At 41.3% G+C, this 23,398-nt stretch overlaps 1 pseudogene; it reads left to right on the forward strand.

Moving 5' to 3' along the window:
• Positions 1 to 16,061: 16,061 nt before the first annotated feature.
• LOC129079033 (60S ribosomal protein L7-like) lies at positions 16,062 to 22,247 on the forward strand (annotated as a pseudogene).
• Positions 22,248 to 23,398: the final 1,151 nt, after the last annotated feature.

Here is a 23,398-nt window from a genome sequence, read left to right on the forward strand (position 1 = left end):
GTTGGCCAAGAAGCTCACTTAGGTGTTTTTTTTTTTGTACAATGGCTCTAGTAGTGCTTAGTTGCCTGTAACTTCATTTGAAACAATTTTGTTAGATTGTACTGTGGCAGCTGACATGTCAGCATGCATGTTTTAAAAAATCAAAATTAGTGAAATTTTATGCAGTCATTTAAATACTGAAGATGGAAGAAAATACACAACATTTTCGGCATATTATGCTTTTTTATTTCAAGAAAGGTAAAAACACAACTGAAACAAAAAAATGTGCAGTGTATGGAGAAGGTGCTGTGACTGATCGAACATGTCAAAAGTAGTTTGTGAAGTGTCTTGGTACTATTGACACTTTGGCCAAATAATTCTTTGCTGTGGGGCGGTCTTAAGCATTGGAAGGTGTTTAGCAGCACCCTTGGCTTCTACCCATTAGAAGCCAATAGCGGGAAATAGCTGACATACTCAAAATATCCAAATATCCTATTGGTGAAAATGAAAAATGTGTCTTTTATTTTATGGAAAAAACATAACGGACCTTTTGGCCAACCCCATATAAGTCTAGGTAGTAAAATGATTATCACAATAAGCTTAGTTAGCATTCATCGCCCTCTGCTTCCCTTTTTGCCTTTTAGGAATCTTTGAGGTTTCATGGGCCCATCCAGATAATCTAGGATTCTGTCCCTCCCTTGATTCCACCTGCAATCATAATTCCTCTTTACCATTTCAGGCGACATATCTATGGCTTCTCGCTCTTCAAACAGGGATGTCTCGGAGGATCCTTCTGTGGGCCACGCGTCCTCAGGCGCCCAGACCACCTGATCTGATGGAGTTCACAGCCCTCACCATCCTCCCAGTCACTCACTATCGGTTCTCTTCACGGAAGTGAGCATTTCATGAAATGATTCCAATCAACTTTTTGTTGCGCCCCCACCAACCCCAGGAGGTGAGCTCCAGGATGCTTAGCTTAGCACATACGAGGGACTCCGTAAGTACGGAAGAAATGAACGAGCTTTAGAAAGAATTAGAAATATGAGCTTTTCTTTCAGTAATAACAGAATAATAATATCTAACACGTCATATATACCTTCTCACGTAAAATTCACAACCACCATATTGCTTAAGCTTTAGAAGCAGATCTAAGTGAGAATCCACACACCTTGGCTCACAAGTTGTGTGACTTTCAGCAGGTTACTTACCTTCACTAAGCCTCAATGTCCTCATCAATAAAATGAGTATAATAACAGTACTTGCCTCTGGATTTTTATAAAGATTAAATGAGATGTTTAAAGTCCTTGGCAAGTGCCTTACATAGCTCCCTGTCATTTTTTTTTTAATCATCCTTTTATTGCAGATGAGGAAACTCAGACCCAGCTATTAAGTGGTAGAAATGGGAATCTCATTCTCCTGTTTGACAACAAAGCCTGAAGTCATTTTAACTACTGTTCGTCCACGCCGCCTGCTGGGATGAGGGCCTGGGGTTGGGCCAGCGGAAGTGGGCATGGCTTGTCTCTAGAGCTGCAGGGATGATTCAACAAAAATCTAAAAGCGTCCTTGGTTTGGAACAGTTTGTGAAAAATACCAAACACGTAGGGAACTAATAAAAGATAAAAGGTCAACAAAAAGCGGGGAGAACATAAGGTTGGCTAAACTGAGCTGTAACAATCCCAAGAAAACTCTGCAATACAAACGTGAGACGAGCATAGAGAGTCCTGGAGACATCACTGTGCAGCAGGAGAGTCCTTTAGAGAAAACGGTGACTCCCCAGGGTGAGGCGGAAGCTGGGAAGGCACTGACGCAATCCAGACGCCCTGCGGTCCCACCGTCTGGGACCGCCCTGCCCTGGGGTGTATGGGACTCAGTCTGATGCTTCAGTGACTGCCTCTTCCTGAGGGACAGGGTCTCCCAGGCCGCCATTTCTGTGTCAAAACCCTGACCAGGATTGATGACAACCCCAACACCATTATCATTCCTCTGCTGATCATTCGATTTCCTGGGTCACGCACAAGGGCTATGTAAACACTGAAACAAGATCCAACACAGACAATTTTGCCACTTGTTAGTGGCCAAGTGCCTCCTATTGTTTCATCCTTTTCTGAAAGTTATTATTTCTCAGAAAAATCTCTGACAATATATTCATATCCATCAGCGTGACCTTTGTGAGAACAATCAATAAAAACAAAGGTGGTTGTTTTTATTGTGAAATTTTATTGTAAAATTGTAGAATAAAATTGATAACCCCCTAAAGAGGCATAGCAATTTAAAAGCTAGTAAGGAAATATTACAAGCAATTTCTCAATATATACAAATTTTGTCAAATTCAAAAAGAAATTCTATTGGCATTTTAATTGAAAATGTTATGGCAATAGATATTTGGGGAGAATTGACACCCTTACTACATTATTCCTGTGACCTGTTTCTGTATTTAAGCAAGTGTTCTTTTAGTTCTCTCAGAAAACAGTTTAGTTTTCTTCCTATAGGACTTACATGTTTTAAATTTACTCCTATGTATTTTGTATTTGGGTTTTTTTAATTGTATGATTTATTTTTTATTCCATTTTATTTTCTAACAAAAGTTTTATTTTTATGTTTTACTATCTAGTTATTCTGCAAACTAAATTGCCTTATAATTTCCCCCAAACACTATTTTTCCCCCAAACTGATAAGCAGTTTTTCAAGCAGCAGCCTCCCTGGAATACTTAGCCACAAAAAAAAGTCAATACACAGCACACACATGCTGTGGTTGTAATTGCATAAAATACATTGACAAAAGTTTAAAAAGAATATGGAAAACTGAAAAATGGTTTCCTTAAAAGTGAATTATTTTTCTATTTAAAATTTATGTTGATTTTCTTTATAATCTTTCCCAATTAATATAAACTGAGTGTTAAAGAGTTCACTTTTTCATTCTTCTCATCATTTCCGTTAAGTCCTTTTCCAATAAAAATTTCAGTGTAAGAGTGTCTTGATATTTCACATGAATAGTGCTTGGCTTATATTCTCTTTCGGGCGTTAACTGAGTGGCATCTCTCAAGCTAGACAACCTGGTGCCTGCTTAGAATAAGCACGGGCAAGGAGCAACCCCTATGTGTCCTCAAATATTACATTTTGGAGTAGGTACACTTTTTTATGGCTTGAGTCATGTAATGTTTTTCTTCTTACCAAAAAATCTGAAGCAAGTATTGCTCAATGTTGCAACAACATAAAAAGGTTTTCAGAAGAACCATAGCATTGCTTAGCAAATACCTGCCAGTCCGTTGCCTGGACAGAGATTCCTCCGCCCCTCTCAAGTGCTAGCCTCTACTTCAATCCCTGCGTCAAAGTAAGAACTGCACTTCTTAGCATCTCTACTCTCAGCATCGCTCCGTGTCTCTTCCTCTTGGGTTTTTAAAATTTTTTTTATTAAAGATTTCTGATACAAGTGTGCATAGACTCCTTATGAGTTCTAATTAGGAGAATATTCTCCTTACCCAAAGGCTGGCCAAGCTGCAGCCACTGAGGAACATCTTGTCTCATGTTCTGTGAAGTAAAAAAAAAACTAAGATCCAATTATTCTTGCCCATGTCAAAGAACAGTGGCAGATTGTCCAAAGAATTCAAAGACATAAAATCAACATGCCAAAATGTGCCAATACCTCAGTGCCCAGCATCATTTGGAAATAACCTAATTCACGTAAGTAAACTTCCCAGATAACTGAGAACCCTCACTGCCGGCCCAGTTCTCCCATTTTAGTGTAAGACAGGCATGATCCCAGTGCTTGCAAAGTCTCTTGGGTCGTCAGCCCCTGCATTCAATAGCCTCACGCTCCTGCCCGTGGCCAGTATGAGGCCTGTTTTTGTCAGACTGCAGGTTCTTCCGTTTTTCCTATCAGCCTCCCTCTAGCAGCTCCCCACCTTCCTGCTCCAACTTACTTGTACTCGCTTGATAGCAACGGAGGAACCCGGTGACCACACTTGCAGAGCTGTGCCCCAAATAAAAGCCTAGGGGACTTCTGGGACATGTTCCTTAGTTGTCTCCCCGAGACGGTTTGGGAGGTCAACTGCCTCTTTAAAATTTTCTTGCTAGGTAGGGCTGCATAGGAAAAGGATATCACTCATTCATTTGTCCATTCATTCATTCAACAAAAAATTGTCATGTGCCTCCACACTCCATTCACTGTTCCGGGTACTGGACATACAGGGGTGGATAGAGCAGACGCCCAGTCCTTGCGTGAGTGAAGTTTGCAGTCTAGATGGACAAATGCATCTTGTGAAGAGACCTTCAAAAGGGACTGTGGGAGCATGAAACAGGGAAATTAATCTCTATGGATAATTCAGAATTTAAATTTCAACACAACACACACACACACACACACACACACACACACACACACACACACACACACACTGCGTTTCCGAAGGCCAGCTTTGCTGCCAGGAGACCATAACAGTCCTACTGGTGGCAGAGTCAGAGGTTCTTCGGGAATGAGCTGTTTCTGGGTGGGGTGGAGGGGGGAGGCCTGTTTGGGAAGCAGGTCACAGCCTCACCCTCTGGGACTGTAACAAGAGACCTGTCCCCAGTCCCTTCCTACCCATCCCCTCCGCAGCTATTCAGACTGAATCTGCACAAAGCTTCATGCTACTGGAGAAAGACCGAACAGGTTTAGGGGGTGGACCTGCCTCCACAGCTGGCTGCCCCGGGTGGGAGAAAGGTGCCGGGACGGGACGGGGCTTCCCCTCCCAGCGCTGTGGAAGGCAGCCAGCGGGCCTTGCTTTCAAGAACAAATGAAACGGTGCGGGGGTGGGGGGGCGGGGGGCGGAGGATACAGAACCCTCTCTGAGGAGTTTCAGATTTGAAGGCAGAGCAAAGAGAAGTATGAATATGTGCATGAGATGGGTGCCGTGGTCACTGGTAGAAGCATCAAGTCCGCAAATTAGTTTAGGAAAATCTGAACCAGTATTTCTATTCTTCTTTCTTTACAGTTCTGGATTTTGTGCCAGCAAAATGAAGAGCCCTACGCAGCCCACCCCTGCTCCGCCCCAAACCTCCCACTTTGTGTTTATTTGTGAAAAGAATATAAGCTGTTGGCTGTCTCTAACGACTCTTGACAATAAGCAGGGCAATGGTCTAAATTATTTTAAAATGAAAATAAAAATCTGGGAAAACATTTAGCAAGCTAATGGGTAGTTTCTGATGTGCTCCAGAGTGAGAGGATTTAAACAGAAGGCCCTCTCTGCTTCCCATTCAAGAAGGAACTCAAGGTACCAAACCCCAAACCGGGGCCTCCCAGAGTGGTACCATGAGGTCACTGCCGGCCACGTGAGTGGACCTTGTCCAAGAAAACTCTTTGAAGATATCCTTTCTGGTGACTGAACAGATTGTCCCCTGAGGTTGAAGCAAACACAGATTTACACACATAGACACACACACACACACACACTCTCAGAAAAACCACTGCGCAAGGCACAGGGATGATAACATGCCTGCTGGTTTCAGCTACTGGCTCCAGGCTCCAGGTCATTTTTCATTAACTATTTATATGCTCTAAACTCTAAACACCCTAAACTCTAGATCCTTCAATCGTGAAGAACAGGCTGATGGGTGTCAACTGAGTTTCCTTAGCCTAAAAAAGATATGAAAGCTTCCTTCCACTTCATAAGAACCCAGGAGTTGAAAACATATATATTTATAATCAAAGACTCCTGGATCTCCATTCATCAGGATACTCTTCCTAAAAGGTCACTTTTACTACCTGATGCTCAGAAGCCTACAGTGTCTCCCCACATCAGATAAAAACGCTTTATCAATAGCCTCCCTGGCACGCGTCTTGTCCTGGACATAAGCGTTCCGTTCATTGGAGGCCAGCGCCACGCTCTCCCCCCAGCACGCCTTACTAACATCGACACCTGTGCCTGAGCACAAACGACCTTCTCTGCTAGGCGGACCTGCTTGTCCCACTGATACTTCAAAGTGAACTCGAGTCTTATCCTTCTCATGCAGCCCTCTTTCCCACAGTTGACACACACTTTTTTCCTACCCAGTTTTTCAGAGAAGCTTTACTGCAGGAAGCTGGGAACCTCTGAGCCCCAAGATCATGGTGTCTGTGACCTAGTGACCTGCAGGAAACTAGTTGCCTGAAACCTGGTCCAGATGCCAGGGCAAATGATATTTCTAATCAAAAATATAATAAATGATATAAAAATAACTCACAGAATATGAGTAGAAAGCAGTTGGAGATATCTCTATGAGTAGCCAAATAGATCAAGAAAGAAAAATTTAACAATGCAAAAATATACACTGGAATGAAAAGTTACTACATATTAACGGTCAAAAGAAAATAACAAATACCTTTCTTCTTATTCAATGCTTAGAGATCTGTTATTATCTGTCCATAGACACCTCAAATTCAATATGTTCGACACTAAATTTAGAATGTCTTATCCAGCCACCCCTAAACTAACTTGCTTTTGTTCTTCTCTGCCTTCTCTTGGCCAGCACCACTACTATGCATCAGTGTCTGAAACCTGGGAGACCTCACCCCTAACTCCTCCTCATCCCTATTCCATCTCGCCCATCCCCCATCCAAGCCAATCCAGAACCCATGGAGTCTTAAGTCCTAAAATACCTCTTATCTATCTCCTCTTATGTAAGTGCATCGCCCCCACTTCTAGGCCTTACAGTTTCTCACCTGTTCTGGTCCAGTGGCTTTCCATGAAATCTTCTATCTACAACCCATCCTCCATAATGTTGAGAGAGCTTTCAAAGACATAAACCTTAACATACCACCTAAACATTTCCTATGGCTCCCTGTAATTCAGATTATAGGCTGAATTTCTTAACATGTCATTCAAAGCCTATCATGATTTAGCTCCTGTTTATCTTTCAAGTTATACCTCTGCGTATCTTCTGATACAGAAGAACTTCTCAGACCTTCTCCAAGTGAGCTTCCTCGTATATGCCCCATACCAGCGTGTCTCAAACACTGTCCTCCCTAATCAGGTGTCTGCCCTGCCAGGCTGTGTACTCTTTGCTTGTTGTCTACAAGTTTTCCATAAAGACGTTCACTAGAATTCTTCAGCTGCTTTCCCATTCAGCCAGGCCGCTCACAAGGGAAGTAACAGGAAGTAGGGGGAAGAAGGAGAAGAATGGAGGGACGAAGCAGAGAGGAGCCCTGACATTGGAGGGGGAGAGAATATGGCATTGTAGGCTCTGTTAGTGCGTAAAGAAAAACACGGCCCCCGGTATAAGCTTGGCCACATGACCCCAGCAAGGACCAAGGACTTTAACCCTTGATATGAGTCATCTTCAAACAATACAGGCAGCAAGTCTCCCCACCAGGACCTCTGGAAAAGCGACTAGACCAGCTTTTGCTGATGGATATGGATTAATTGCAAGGAACAAATGTTTCATTGTGAATTGTCTGGACCACTTGCCAGCAGGTGATTGCTTTTAAAGAACTACAGAGTTGTTGTTTTTTTTTAGAGAGTTCCTAAAATGTTCTCATCACTGAAATCTCCAAGGGCAGATAAACATTTCAAAATGAATGCACTGGTCCAAACAGAGTAAAACAGGTCACAAAAACAACAACTCCTAGTAAATACAATCATTAAATTTAGCTCTCTGTGTTCTTCCCTCCATACAAACATCCTTATCATTGGTCTCAACATCTAACCAAGCCCAAATTTATACCATGAAAAATAAGACATTCTAAAATTCTATCTTCTTCAGAAGGAAAACTTACACAAATGAAATGAAGATTGGATCCACCTAGTAAAGCTATTCTCAACAAAACTTTCTGCCCTAAAGGCACCAGTATTTACAAAGAATGTAACACAGAATATAGTTCGAATGTTACTGTCAACTCTGCTGCCTGCAGTTTTAGATCTATCGCTTAGCTTTTCTGTGTGATTGATATGTTCTTCTTTACAGACGTGGGGTATAAAGTAAGGCTGTCTTTTTAAATGTTATTTAATGTGTCTTTTCACATTAAATAACTATGAATTCTTCTGCTCTACTGTGAAAAAGTATCGCCTCCTTTCTCAGGGCACCTGCCCTCCCATTCCAGGAGGAAAAAAATGGTAAGTCTTGCTCAGCCCAAGAGGTCAGTCCTGGTTATTATCCTCGTGATGGAAGAAGACGGGAATTGATGAGACGTCCATCCACTCACAGGGGCCAGGATCTGCGGCAGGTGCTGAGGATGGTGTATCTGTAGAAAACAGGTGGTCTGATAGTTAAGATATAATATTTGGTCATTTTTGCAAGAACATTGGGTGACTCATGACATCTGTGCTGGCCACCAATCCACTGAAGAAAGGGGCCTGGATAGCAATCCATAGCTACGTCCCTGGTCTGGCAGGAGTTTCTCATGGTAGAATATGGAAAAATAGAAAGAAGTGTTAAGGTTGGCAATGCCCAACTACACGACAAGGGCACACTTATTAGTTGCCTGGCTTGTCCTAAATGGTTTTACACGACTGTCCGTGGAAGTATGTCCACACTGCCTAGAAGGCTGCAGCGGGAGGGCCTTGCAGCCTTGGCCACATGCTGTGCTCCAAGCCCACCCTTTTCTTGACTTCGGTTCCTTTCCTGCACAGCGAATGCCCCCACCCACCAGCTGACCCTCACTCTGGGCCTCCTCAGTTTGTCAGAGAAATGGTCTGTGAAGATTACTCTGTAAAACAGAGGGTATTGCAGTCTCCATCCTCATCCTCCTAGAAGGCTCCTCAGGGCTTTGTAAACTGCTCACCTCTGCGACCCATACACATATCCTGACTGAGGAGAGTGTCTGCATCCGAGTCCTGGCAGCAAAGGGATGGCCCACGTGCCATTTGAGAAGAGTCAGTAAAGGGACTACTTAGTGTTGTGCAGGACAAAATCCAAAACCTTAATAGGAGCAAAGGCCTAAGAGGCAAGGGAATGGAGTAGATACCGGAACCTAAGGAGGATCGCCACAAGGAGGGGGCTACCCAGCAGGGGTGCAGCCTTCAGTAGAGGGACAGTGTCCCATAGAGCAGCAGGAATAGCCACGCCAACCTTACTCTTCTCCTGCCCCTCATTTCCTGCCAGTTGTATCCATTGGCCAAACACCACACCAAGCCAGAAGGCAAGGAGATCACAGTCTATACATGTCAGCCTCCTGAGGACAGAGCAGACTGGAAGGGACAGAGAAGAGCACTGGCAGTGGGGCAGGGGTTGGGGGCAGCGGAAAAATCCAGCCCAGAGAGCCAGGGAGAGAATGTCCCGTGTATCAGTGGTCCTCACAGGGCGTTTCACGGACTGGTGCCAGTCTGTGAAATGTTGGCGGCCGAACTGCGTGGAATAAGTAGAGGGTTGGAGAGTGTGCATTCAGAGGCCATGACAGCAATTTGATGTTGCCACAACTCTCAAGTACAGAATCATAGACTCAGCTCATTAAATAGCAAATAGAGCGGCTCGGGGCTGTTGGTTCAGGTGAACTGCATGTGGCATGAGCTACGTTCTAGTGACGCACAAATAGGCTCAGGCGAACACATGAGAGACTTTAAGATATGTGGGTCAACTGTAACCCAAATGTTTATTTTAAAATCTGTGGAAACGTATTTATTTTTACAACTTATTATTCTATCATTTTAATTAAGTGTATATATAAAAAACATATTTTTTCCTTTATTAGGTAAATTAGAAAATATCTGTGTTAACAGTTTTCATATCTGATGTTGGAAAAGTAGCTGTATTTTCTGCAGATAATGCTGAGAAAGTATTTTAAAACAACCATTTGTGGGCTCTGGAAGGCAATCAAAAGTAGTAGAAACTGGACAGTAGTCAATCTTGGAAAGAGAACTAAATTGGATGAAATGTGTGTACATACAGCTCTTTTGCTCAAGGATGCTCCCCAGCCCACAAATAAGGCAGCCAGACCTTAAGCAGAAAAACCTCAGTCTTCCTGGTTCGAGGACTCAAAATACGGAGTTTGAAGAAGGATCAATGAATTTACCAAGAGAAAAAAGAATTTATCCAATACAAAAAGAGAGGCAAGGGGTGGAAAAAAGATGAACAACATACTCACAGAGTTCCCAGAAGAAGAAAAAGAATAGGAAAGAAAAACTGTTTGAAGAAGCAATGGCCAAACACTTCCCAAATTCTGTGAAAAACAACATACAAATCCAAAAAGCTTAGCCAAACTCCAAAAGAATAAATACACGGGGGGAAAAACACACATAGGCACATCATGATCAAACAACTTATAACCAAAAATAGGAAGAAACTCTTGAAAACATTAAGAGAAAATAGACATATTACTAAAAGTTGAAAAAAGATACAGAACAGATGATAGTGGAAAGTAATCATATCAATTTTACACAAATTTTACCCAAACCATATAATCATCTAGCTTCTACAATAAGGCAAATAAAGGAAATAAAAGGCAAAAAGATTCAAAAATAAATAAAACTAAAGCCATCTCCAATCACAGACACCATAAATGGAAATCTTTAGGAATCTATAAAACTATAGAAGTAATAAGCAATTTTATCAAAATCACAGGATAAAAAGGCAATCTAAAACATCTACTGTATAGCATTTCCATGTACTAGTAGCAAACTATTGAAAAATAAAATTTAAAAACAATTTAATTTACAATGGTATCAAAAATCATAACATGCTTAGGAATACATTTAACAAAAAGGTGCAAGACCTCCACAGTCAAAACTATAAAATGTGTGAGGATAAACATTAAAGGCCTAATAGAGAGATATGCCATGTTCATGGGTTAGAAAACTCAATATTGTTAAAATGTCAGTTCTCAAAAAAACTGATGTATAGATTCACAGCAATCCCACTTATTATTCCTGCAGATATCTTTACAGACACTGATAAGATAATTCTACATTATGTATGAGGGGAAAATGACCCTCAACTTCTATTTTGCCATTCGCAAATACTGATTTGATTCCAATTACAAACCTAATAGTACAAGCTAAATCTGTAAAGCATCTAGGAGGCTCTAGGAGAGCATCTTCATGACCTGAATATGAAGTTCTAAAACAGAGAAAACTAAATTAAGGTGTTTTTTAAAAATCAGAAAGAAAAAAAAAAAAACTTTGAGCATGCGTACAGTAATCTTCACTTAACATTGTTAGGTTCTGTGACTTTAAGCAAAACAACATATAATGAAACCAATTTTCCCAAAGGCTAACTGATATAAACAAGAGTTAAATTCCTAGGGCATCTCATCAATGTTTTAGTGAAGCAGAGTAGAATGAAACCAAGCTATTCCAGGACCCGCTGTGTTGCAGGAGGGGCTTAGAGGGTGTGGAGGGACATGAAGGAACTCACTGCAGGATAGAAATGCTCTTTACCTCGATAATGGTCATGTTACACAGGCATGTCCATTTGAAAAATGCCATCACAGTGTACACCTAAGATTCTACACTTTGCTCTATGTAATTTTTAACTAATGAAACTATAAATACATGTTAAGCTCTAGTAAGTGATTTTTTTTTTTCACAGTAGTATGGTGGAGCGATTCTGAAGCTACTTTCTGTATATCCTAGGCATGGACAAATGAGTAATTATGTATCATAGAGGGAGGTACTAGAATGTATCCTGTGGTGTTGGATTGAACTGGATTAATCTGCATATATTCATGGAGAGAGATATTCATATATGGACCTGTGTATGTGCGCATGTGTGTATGAGTGAGTGTTTTAGCACTGCCCCTGAGAGCTCCTACAAGCAAGGACATTGTGTGTAACTATAAGCACACTTAGTTCATACATCTTAGTTTATAACACTATTATTTACTAAAAAGCCAGGGTTGCTTAGAGAAAAGGCTGATTCCAGGCATGAAGAAATAAGAGTACAAGAAGATTCTGTAAAATCTCATGATGAAAATTAAGGAAACACTTAAAGAATAAAAGATCATTCCAAAAGAACAAGGAGCCTGTTTGCATTGGTCATATTTAGGACAAATGGTAAAATCAACTGATGTTAAATATAGCAGGTAAAAATTTGATTTATATGATCTCCAAGTAATTCTCCAAAAGGTGGAAAGGAGATGTACCTTTCAGGGGAGAGATCTGGTGGATACCCCCTACCTGAGAGATCTAAGGCAGCATCACTAATTCAGAGACACACCGCACAATGCGCCCCCAGATGTGACTCGCTGAGAAGGGCGCATCCTGTTACCCCTACCAGAATGCGCAGCCTGAAGTTAATCACACCCACACTGAGGGACATTCTGCAAAACAACTCGCTCATTCTCTTGAAAAATGTCAAGGTGAAGGAAGACAAGAAAAACCCAGGAACTATGTCAGGTTACAGAATACGAGAGACCTGGCAGGTCCTGCTATAGGTGAGAACTGGTTGGGACCCTGGAACATTGTTTAGGTAAGAGATGAAATTTGAGTATGAACTACAGGTTAGATAACAATGGCACAGTGATGTGAACTTTCCTGAATACTCTCATTTTCAGATAATCCACATGAAATGAGTTCGTAGAAAAGGGATGAAATTTACACTTAAATGGTCCAGGGAAAAAAAAAACTTTATATACCTAAACACATTGATTTGAGAGAAAAAGAGAGAAGGGAAAATGCAAGTGGAAACTGATAAAGAAATACTGGAGCTTCTTGTAAGATTCTTGCAACTTTTCTATAAGTTTAAAATTGCACTAAAATAAAAACTGAAGATGAATAATTAAAATTATATAATATTTTAAATATGTATTAAGTGACCAACAAATCAGTGTTATTTTACTGGAGAACTTGCAAATTATTTTATTAAAAGTTATTTCCAAAAATAAAATTCTTTCCTAAAAATTTAAAATAATATATCTGAGTATTTTAAGACAAAAGTTTTAAGTCTGTTTTATGTTAATTATTTGAACATTAAAAATAATAAAAGTGAAACAATTATTCTTGGTACACATTTAATTATTGAATCAAGTTTTTTATCTTTGTCTATAATATCATGTCACTGGTATTTTTTGTGAAGAATTTTTAAAACATGAAGTTATTATTTTTAATTTTTTCATAAAATTACCTGTAATGTTATTCATTGTTCAAGTTTTATGACTGATAAACTTGAAATTCACGACAGCTTCAACTGACCCCCTTTCTTTTGGCCATAGTATTTTTATTCAAGGAGCCATTCCCTCTAAAGGTGCTGGTAGTTTATGAGCAAAGTCTGCTACACAGAGCCTATTTCCAAATTTTAATTTTTAAGTTGAGATCTGTAAATTTTTCAACCCAAATATCGTTACAGGTACTTTTGCCCCCCAGAGTAGTTTCTTCAACAACTATTTTCACAAGATAAAAACTTAATTTAAAAGCTGTCCTTTTTATGAGGCTTCTAAATGTTTAATCAAGTTTAGATTATATAACATCACAGGCCTTCTATATCTCAATCCATTCCAAAATGCAATATAAATTTATTAAATTAAAAATAAAATCTTTATCAAAAGATTTTTTTCCCACATGTTGAGCTATTTCACCATTTGAGCTCTCATTAACTAATTTGTTCACTTCTTCCTTTGCTTTTGTATAGACAAATAACAATACCTCCCTGTTTATAAGCTTTTTGGTTTTAATAATCGCAGTTTGCCATAAACTTTGAAAGCTAACGATTCTGGTTGTTCCCTTTGTTGAATAATTTGATTAAATATTTCCAACTATCTTTTTTAAAATGCAATAAAAATTTAGAGGATTTCTTTCCCATGGTTGACATTTAAGTTGATTTTCCATGTAATTCTTCAAAAATCTCAAACATTTATAAGATCCAAATGATGATGCATGACCAAGAGAAAGTACATACTGCCAAGCTAAAGTTTTTGTTTTTTAACACCAGTGTCATCACACATACCCACAAAAATTATCATTCAGTTCCTCTATGTACTTACAAAAATGTTTGCAATATTTAACCACTATCAGCTTCTAGTAACTGGCAAAATTTGTTTGGATGCAATTAGGAGTTGTATGTGCACCAGAATCAATTCTAAGTATATTTCTGCCCCATAGTCATGATTAGAACATGGTTTTTACCATGGTTCCAGGCTCTGCCAAAATTTATGTTCATAATGTCACCACAGCAACAATTTTGTCTTCAATGTTGAATTTTTACAAAAGATTTTACTGATTTATTATTTGAAAGCAGGGAAAGGAAGGGGAAACAGAGGAAGGGAAACATCAACCAGTTGCCTTTCGCACATCCCTAACCCGGGACCTGGCCCACAACCCAGACAGGTCCCCTGACCAGGATCAAACCAGCAAGCTCTCGGTCTGCCCACCAGCACTCGATCCACCAAGCCTCACCAGCCAGGGCTTCAATGCTGAATTTTTAACTGAATTTATCACAGTATTACAATGATGTCAACAGAAGTTCAATGACTTCTGAAAGCTTTATTCTGATTTCATGAATTTTCAGATGGAAAAAGAATTTAATCATTAACTGGAATTAACTTGACTGATTTTCTATTTGAAGTATCTGATGACCTTGACATAAACTGGAATTATTTAACTGTTTGCAAAAGTCTTCTATTGCTAATGAAGCCAACACTTCAATGTTGCTTTGTACCTGCATAAGAAATCTTGAAATTGAAAATGACTGAAATTAATTTAGATGAAAAGACACTCGATCTAAATGAAAAGTCACACTTCAAAGAATAATGTGTAAACCTTACCTTTCCACAGCTGCATGTGTTAAATTGTTTTCTTTGGCCACAATCCTCTTAAAATAACTTAACTTTGAAGTAGCTGCTGTTGCTTCTTCAGCAGATGTGTGTCTCTGCTTTTTATATGTTTAGTGATTCCACTGAAACCCTGGGTGTCAACAAACATTTGTGCAAGTTTTATATTTTAATCGACTATCTTGAGAAAGGAAGGTTCAGGACATTATTTTTCCTTAAATATGATCTTTCAGGTCTTTGGTTTGACTTTGTAGTTGTAGCTTTTGCATTTGATCTTGTCCATCCTGCAAGTACTTACTGCACCGTTTTGAAGTAGCATTACCATTATAGCAAGAGACTTCATAGTATTTTCTGTATATCAATCTGTCTCAGGACTGTTCAGTCCTTATATCCAACAGATATTTTGCATACACCTAACCTGTAATTTTCTATGTTTCCCACTAATGGAAGTCTCATGGCTTTGTGACTCTCTCTGGCACATGCCTGGGCACAACTGGCTGGTTGACCAGGTGGCTAGCAGAGGCATCCATTTGTCAAAGAGAAAAAGGAGTTTGCTCAAGTGAGGCTGCATTTCCTTTTAATAGCTAGCCCTTTGCATGCTATTCTTGAAAATGAGAGGTTAATTACATTGCACCCGGAAACAGCTGGGAAAAGGAATATCCATTATCATTAGGCCTCTTTCACACTCAGCCTCATGTTCAGGTAAAAACTGTTCACTGTGCATGTGTCTTACAATGTGACTATGGCAGAAGCTAAAAGCACAAGGCAAAGGGCTACTCTATTTGTTATCTATGCTACATAACAAATTTCCCTCATCCGTGAAATGGGAGTAATGATAGATCTACTCATGAGGGTGTTGTAAGGAATAAAAGAGTTAATACATATAAACATAGATCAAGCAAACTGTTTTATTAGAATTAGGTATTATTACTATAATTATTGCTGCTTTCTAGGAAAAAGAAAAAAAAATACTTTGGTTCTTCCAACAATTCCTCATTGTTGAAATTGTTAGAAACCAACATAGTTTCCAGACCCTTCACTGCCATGAATGCTCACTTAGTGTTCACTTGGCCAATTCCTGTCCTTCTAAGGTTGTATTTCTGCAGATAATACTTCCATTGCGGCAACCACAGGAATTAGCTTTGATGGGGAGTCATGTTACATATTTGTTGACTCATATGAAACTTAAATTTAAAAAAAGTAAGTATATTTCATGTAAACTGTTACTAAGCCAGAGTTTCTCCATTTCACACTCAAACAGCTGGTTTTATTAAGGTACACCCAGAATTTTCTATCTACCTCTGAATTTTCCATTTTATCCAATCTTCTTAGTTTCAGTCCATAGCTCTATTTCTGTCTAGATCTTTTTAACCATCTTATTATTAGCTTTGGATAATTTGTCATCAAGAATATAGGTTTTGATTCTCCTCTTTTTCCGGCTGGAACCGTGGAGGGTGCAGAAGAGGAGAAGGTCCCTGCTGTGGCAGAAACCCTAAGAAAAAGCGCAGAAATTTCACAGAGCTGAAGATCAAGCACCTGAGAAAGAAGTTTGCCCAAAAGATGCTTCAAAAGGCAAGGAGACAGCTTATCTATGAAAAAGCTAAGCACTCTCACACTCACAAGGAATATAGGCAGATGTACAGAACTGAGACTCGAATGGCTAGAATGACAAGAAAAGCTGGCAACTTCTATGTACCTGCGGAACCCACACTGACATTTGTCATCAGGATCAGAGTATCAGTGGTGTGAGCCCAAAAGTCCAAAAGGTGCTGCAGCTTCTTCGCCTTCGCCAGATCTTCAATGACACCTTCATTAAGCTCAACAAGGCTTTGATTAACATGCTGACGATTGTGGAATCATATATTGCATGGGGCTACCCAAACCTGAAGTCAGTAAATGAATGGACCTACAAGCGTGGTTACAGCAAAATCGACAAAAAACAAATCGCCCTGACAGATAACGCATTGATTGCTCAGTCTCTTGGTAAACACAGCATCATCTACATGGAGGATCTGATTCGTGAGATCTATTCTGTTGGTAAATGCTTCAGAGAAGCAAACAACTTCCTGTGGCCCTTCAAATTATCTCTGCGTGAGGTGGAATGAAGAAAAAGAGCACCTATTTTGTAGAAGGTGGAGATGCTGGTAACAGGGAGGACCAGCTCAAGAGGCTTATTAGAAGGATGAAACAAGGTATCGACCACTGTCATTTTTGTAATCTGGTCGGTGAATAAATAGTAACTGCTTTAAAATTGAAAAACACGAAAAGAATATAGGTTTTGATTCAAATAGTTGTAGGCTTAAATGCCAGCTCTACCTTTCATTAACTATGTGGACTTGGGTAATTTCAACCTAAATCTTAGTTTTCTCATCTGTCAAATGGGAATACTAATATTTTTGCATCGCAGGATTCTTGGGATGACTACGTGACAAAATAGCTGGTATATTTCTTAATATCTTATTATAGAAATAAAATATTGCTATAAATATATTTATTATAACATTAAATGTCATTTATTACAATAATTAATAAAATATTATGATAGCACACTATTCACCAGGCTAACGGTGATGATCTCTGTGATATCTAATACAGACTCCCTTCCAGGGAGGCAGATGACCATTGAACAGCTACACATTGACCTATCAACCAATTTCAAAACCCTACCAGTAAGAAATAAGATTACTCTGTTATGAGAGTCAACACAAATTTTGGCTTCTTGTGCCCAGATCTTTTATTTTTGATGTGTTGGTTTTTTATGACTTATTCCCATTTTTTTCTTCAACTCTTTGTTTGTGTCCAAATCAGTGTATCCACTTCAGAAAGTAAGTTCCTGGGCAGAAAAGATGTTTTTGATCCAACACCATAAATAAGTACAGAATGGGTGTTCAAGAAGTATTTGATACGATGATTTTCCTGACAACACTTAACATTTATTGAATACCATCTAAGAACCAGATGCGTAATAATAATGTCAACACTTCAGAGCTCTTGCCCTGTGCCAGGCAGTCTCCTCAGCGCTCCACATAAACCTGTCTAATCCTCTAACAACCCTGCAGCTGACGCTACTCTTATCCCATTTTACAAATGAGGAAACTAAGTTCCAGGAAAGTTAAGTTTTTGTCCAAGTGGCAGAGCTGGGACACAACCAGAGGCTGCGGCTCCAGAGTCCATGTTTTTCGCATCTAACTGCGCTGCGCCCCGGCTGGCACGGACCCTAGCGCCGCACCCAGCGGTCGCACCAGGCACCAACGCTGCCCTGGAGGGAGCACACGGGGACAGAAATCTGCTGTGTGGAAAGCATGCATAATAAACACACTTCAGGGTAACACACTGTAAATGCTGCGAATACTATTCTATTCAAAAAATACTCCGGATTTCGGCTTCAAGCATAGAGCAGGCATTCCATAGACGCGGAGGTAACATGCACTGCCTCGCTGACCGGCAGATTTCCTCCTCCGTTCTGGAGCCCTGTGAAAGTACCCCAGGATATCATTCCACACGTTCCCTCTCTCTGAGCCCTCTCTCGTGTCTGTGTTGTTTCCTTTTTTAAAAAATATTTTGCTTACTCTAGAAAGGGAGAAAGAACCGGTGAACTGGCCTGCAATCCAGGGATGTGCCCTGCCTGGGAATTGAACCGGCAACCCTTTCTGTCACAGTCCGGTACTCAGGCCACTGAGCCACACCAGCCAGGGCAGCACTATGTTGTTTTCAAAGCACCCTACACCAAGTGAATCCTTGTTCTCAATGACTGGGTGGACTTCGGCTGTAGCAGGAAGAAGGGGTGGCTGGGAAGGTCACACTGGATCTTGTTTGTAAAGTCTGGGTAGGGACAAAATGCAGCGCTTGTCCAGGCGTTTCTCCCTCGCTGCACAGGCCAAGGCAGTCGCCGCAGCTGTCCCGTTCGCTACTGTCCTGGCAACCCCTGCATGGTTTATCTTTCCTTTGCCCTACTTTTTTTTCCTCCCAAAAGAACCTTTCAACGCAGCTTTTCCCGTTGGAATATAACCAGGAGGAACAGAGGTAGAAGAGGGATGATCATGCCTTGTCACATTCTCCACGGTGCTAGGTGGCCTGCACCCCACAAGAAGCCACCCCTGTCCCAGACTCCAGGCTGCCTGCGTACCCTCCCCTGCTGGCTCTGGAGCTGGTCAGATTGCAGCGGGGTCAGCTGGCACTGCCCCCTTCCCCTTTGCTCCATTTCCCTTTCCTCCGAGGGCTTGCGCCACTGTTCCCACAACTTCAGGCCCCGTTCCAGCAACTGCCGTGGTCGGCACCCTTCTGCCAACGAGCCACAGCGCCCGGTGACTGCCAGGATCTTGCTTGAAAAGCCTGCTGGGAAAGCCTTAGGATCCCAACGCGAACCTCCTCCTCGCAGAACCACGGCAATGCTCGGGCAGTGCCAGCACTCCGTACTTATGACTTCGTCTGCACTCTGCCCAGGGGAAACCTAATACAATTCACACCTTGGGCTGTGTAAACTGAGACTGAAGATCAGTAACTGGAGGAAGGGAGAAAGAACCATCTTCTTTGGTGTCTCACAGATACTCGAGCTCTACCTGCGTTATCGCCAGGGAAGCGTTGCTTCCGCTGTTCACAGGAGCCCACCGCTTTGAGCTGGTCCCTCCAACTCCAAAACCAGCATCCCTTCTACCACGCCAGAAAGGACACTTTCCCATATCTCTCAGGAACAAAATCAGTTCACCCTCAACTCCCCCACAGCATGTTGTGGAAACACTACCACCTCCCACAACCTCAATTACTTTCATGGCTGCTTTTCTTCATCACTGTCTGGGAGGGTAAGGCCAATATCTTGCTCATCTTTACAGACAACTCCCTCTCTGCCATCTTGAAGGTCTTCAACGGTATTTGCTTTATGGGTATATAGTAAGACACACGAGAAAACTCATTAATATTCAGGACCAGGCTCATACACAAAAAGGATTGGAGACAGCCTGCCTTTTTTCCTAGGTGATCTGCTGCTAATATGACCCACCCACCCAGCACTATCCACAACACAACAGGTACCTCCTCCTTCCATCCTTCCATGGGATTTAGTAACAGCCTCTATTATAGCACTTATCACAATATGTCAATACAGGTTTTGTCCTATTTCTGTACTGGACTGTGACTTCATCAAGGATAGGAGACCATGCAAGTCCTGTGTGATAGCAGAATAATAGTGCTGGATACATGCTTCTTGAATGAAAGAATGAACTGAAGGTGGCATAAATTAGATTCTCCATCTTCAATAGGAAGGAGGGTAGATTGATATAGGAGGTTGTCGGAGTCTTAGATCTGTAGAATGCTGGTGTCTAAAGGCACTTTAGAAGTGAGGCCCAACTCCTCATTTTACTCAAGGGGAAAACCAGGGAAATTGAGCAATTTGCCCAAAGTCACACAGTTCGTCATGAGAAAGTCTTCCAAATTCAGTGAGCCCCTTTGAGAACTGGAGACAAAAGAGAGGGAAGACTTAGAAAGCTCTCAGAGTGACCTTTCTCTGTCAGCCTAGGCGTCTCTAGAAGCTGGCCCTAAACTGCCAGTTCAGCAGGACACCTTGACCACAACATAGAACCACAGATGCTGCAGTGCTAAGAGTTGGGCATTATCCACTGCAAAGTTTCACCTTATAAACAATGAAAGAGAATTTAGACCTTCAGCTCCTTACCCTGCGGTGATGCTTTTCCCATGATCCTTTGCCTCCCTGACCAAGGCTCTGCTTGCCTTCCCATCCCTGTGCTAAGCATCTCCATTCAATTTCTCCAGCTTCATCTTTTTTATACTCATTGCAGGCATTAATTGCTTAAGAAATTCACTAATAACACCAAGAACCTCTGTTGATATTTTCTGCATCTAACCTCAGTCCAGCTTTTGAGCACGGCTTTGTATGCCTTTTGTTCATCTCTACTTAATTTCTTAGTGGAATTTATAACTTCAATCTCAGATGCTTACCTTTTAATTTCACTGTCTCTTCTCTTAGCCTCTTTCCTCCTGTGGTAGACTTGTGTAAAGGTTTTGTTTTCTGCCATTGGAGTCTCCCATACACCTTTCTACACTGGGGGTCATCCCACTGTGGAAGGCAGACTTCGAAAATGGCCTCTGGGATTCCTAGCCCCTTCTGCGCACACGCCTTCTCCCGGTTACTCAGACACTAATGCTGTGAGCTCCCAGTCATTCCAACACTGATTCCAGATGTAATTGAATTCCCAAGTCAATCAACGTTAAAATAGGGAGGTTATCCAGGTGAGCCAGACCTAATCACAGCAACCCATTAAATCTGGGTCTAGAGATCAGAGACCGAGAGCGCCAGAGACATTTAAACCACTGAGAGGTATTCAATGCGAGAGATGCTCTCCATTGCTGGCCGTGAAGGTGCAGGTAACCTACAGCCTCATAGCAGTCACTAGCTGCCAGCCAGCAAGGAAACGAAGACCTCAGCATTACAGCCACAACGAACTGGATTTTTTCCACAATCATGTCAGTTTGGAAGAGGACCCCAAGCTCTAGATGGGAAATCAGTCTCATACCTTGGTTTGAGTCTTTAAAACCCTAAGCAGAGATTCTAAGGCTTCTGACCTACAGAACTGTGAGTATTGACTTAGGCCACTAAGTTTGTGGTAGTTGGTTCCACAGCAGAAAAGAGCTACGCCCACCTTTTTCCTTTGGATAAAAGCAGAAACCAGTCCACTGTAGGATGCAGGCATGTGGTTCAGGTTATATCTGTTAAAAACAAGACTATGGGCCCAATAAAGTCTCTTCTGCTAAGCCTCATATCACCAAACTAAGACTTAATTAGTTTAGTTTCGTCTCTTCCAGAAATGGAATCTTAAACCAGTCAATCAGAATTCGACTAATCAACACTGGTTAAGGTTGCCTACCTGATAGACACTTGACATCCCCTAAAGTAAATTTGCAATAACCAACCTGCTTTCTTGCCTCATGTAACTTTCATATCCGCACTCTCTTCTGCTTATAAGTCTTTCCTTTTGTACAGCCCCTCAGAGTTCCTTTCTATCTGCTCGATTGGATGCTATCTGATTCAAATTGACTTTTGTTCAAATAAACTCTTAAACTTTTAAATAGGTCTCCGTCTGTCTTTCCACAGTTCTAGCATCAGAAGAGGGAACTTAAGAGACTCCACGAGCAACCAGGCAGAGGTACCTGTGCAACCCCTTCCGCCCGCCACTGTTTCTCTCTGCACCTGCAGCCAGTGGGGAAGTCCCTCTCGAATGCTAGCGATGTGGCTATTACATTGGATCCGACTTAGAAACCAGTCTGTGTGGGACTGGGTTCTACTTAGAAACCAGACTGGGTCCAATGTGATGCCTCAGGTGAGCAAAATTTTAAGACTGAATAATAGGTTAATCGTACCAAAAATATTCTGGAATTGCACAGGCCACAGTGGAGAACTTTTAACCCAGACAAGATTATTCATTTACCAGGGGCCCTGGAGGAAGTGTGCTCTCAGCCAGGCACTCCCTATGAAGGGTAAAGGGAACATTATTTCTACTCCTCCACAGTCTCTGCTGACCAGTATGAGACCCACTGAAACACCCTGTTCCCTCCAGATCCTGCAGACGGCACCCTGGGAAAACTGGCAGAAGTCAGCAAAGGGTGAAAATTCTCAAAGTCAGCTCTCTTGACCGTAGCCTCACATGCGCTTACTCATAGCCAGGTCGCCCGAATATGCCAGAGGAAGCTAATTTTGAATTGTGAATATCTCCTGGTAATTCCTGTTTGAGTCTCTGGCTCAGGACTGGAAAGGGGCCAGCCATGGAGGTCAATTAAATTTAAGGATGTGTAGACCACACAGGCGGTTCTATTTCTGTCACTGTTGCCTTATGTCCCTTTCTTTTTACAGAGCCTCGGTGCAAGCTTTTTTTTTTTTTTTCCTTAAAATCAGTTTATTAACTAAACTTTTGAGTTTGGTATTTTAATGGTGCTTGCATAAACATTGGCCTTATAAGTCAAAATCTAAGATCAATATAAAACCTTGTACATTTTTCTCTTTAAAAAAACATAATTCCAAGTCTGAAAGTCCAATTTTACAAACTCAGGAAAGAGAAGATTTCAGATAATGTAAGGAGCTATAAGCTCTCCTTCCACTAGACAGATCCCTTGGGAAGGAAGACAGGTGGTGAAGGATGAAACCTTGGCCTGGCCCATGGCATCACAGGGGCACTTATTTCTCACCTGCAGAAGCCACTCTTGCCAGAAGAAATGGTTTCAGTTCATGTGGTGGTTCTATTTAGAGGGGCAAGGTAAGAAGCCGTGTGGTGTGTCCCGATCTGCTGCTAGGACTCTGTTCATTGAAAAGCAGCGCAAGGCAGAATTAGAACCCAGGCTTGGAGTAGTGAGGCTATGATGAGGACCCTCTCCTTACTTAACTCTTAAGATACTGAAGCATCTGCTGCTAAAGCACTAACAGCTACCCAACAAAAATCCCTGGACTCTCTGGCTGAAGTGGCTCTTGACGCTAGGATAGACTTTGATTCCTTTTTACCTGAGATGAGGCACTCTTATGCTATGGCCAGCACCACTTGCTGCCGTTGGATTGGCACTTCTAGGGAAACTGAGGCTTGGCTACATAAGATCACTGAGCAGACCGTGTGGTTTAAGAAACTGACTACTTCAAATGGAGTCTTTGTTTGATGTATTTAATTCTGATTGGTTTAGGTCTTGGAAGCCATGGCTCTAAAGTTTATTCCAGATATTGGGAATTATCCTGCTTTTAATAATCATAGTCATCTTCCTGGTGCATTGTATTCT

The sequence above is a fragment of the Pteronotus mesoamericanus genome, unplaced genomic scaffold (assembly GCF_021234165.1).
Source record: "Pteronotus mesoamericanus isolate MK-2021 breed Mesoamerican mustached bat unplaced genomic scaffold, CSHL_Meso_final contig_75, whole genome shotgun sequence".
Taxonomy (NCBI): domain Eukaryota; kingdom Metazoa; phylum Chordata; class Mammalia; order Chiroptera; family Mormoopidae; genus Pteronotus; species Pteronotus mesoamericanus.